Here is a 578-nt window from a genome sequence, read left to right as displayed (position 1 = left end):
TCTCTCTCTCTCTCTTTCTATAACCATGCTCCTCCATGTTTCCGACTTCTTTTAATATTTTAATTGAAGGGCTTCAATGCTGTTGCTGATAATCTGGCTTACTCGGCTATTTCTCTTCCAGGTGAGTAGCTACATTCTGTTTACATCTGCACCCCCTTTGCTTTCCTTACAACTCTAATTTTTATGCCTCTGACCCTCATGCAGTTGGAGAAATTTGTGAGGATTGTGGGCCATTTAACTAAATATAGCGAGTACAAGCTGCCTAGCAACATTTTCCCCCCCTATTTGCTGTTCTTTAATTATTATTAGTCAGGTATTGTAAATGTATATTTTTCTTTTGGATAACTTATAAACAGATATCATCTGCTGGCTTTGCAGCTTATTGTCATTAGGGCTGTCAAAAAAGCTTGTTGTTCGTGAACTGTTCGTGTTCGGTTCGTCAATGAGTTCGTGTTCGATTCGTTCGATAAGTAAACGAGACGAACATGGACAAATTTTTTTTTCGTTCGGTTAGTTCAATGAAGCAAACACGAACAGTGATGTGTTCGTTCGTATTTGAATCGTTATTGTTCGAAATA

At 38.1% G+C, this 578-nt stretch overlaps 1 long non-coding RNA gene across 1 annotated transcript; it reads left to right on the top strand.

Annotated features, from left to right (window-relative positions):
* Nucleotides 1-6: 6 nt before the first annotated feature.
* Nucleotides 7-382, top strand: LOC110037482. Its single transcript, XR_002295343.1, has 2 exons — nucleotides 7-121; nucleotides 205-382. It is a non-coding gene; the product is annotated as an uncharacterized LOC110037482 (long non-coding RNA).
* The last annotated feature ends 196 nt before the right edge of the window (nucleotides 383-578 follow it).

This window comes from Phalaenopsis equestris, unplaced genomic scaffold (assembly GCF_001263595.1).
Source record: "Phalaenopsis equestris unplaced genomic scaffold, ASM126359v1 Scaffold220153, whole genome shotgun sequence".
Taxonomy (NCBI): Eukaryota; Viridiplantae; Streptophyta; class Magnoliopsida; order Asparagales; family Orchidaceae; genus Phalaenopsis; species Phalaenopsis equestris.
Note: the sequence above shows the minus strand (reverse complement) of the source record. Positions and strands in the feature narration are given on the sequence as shown.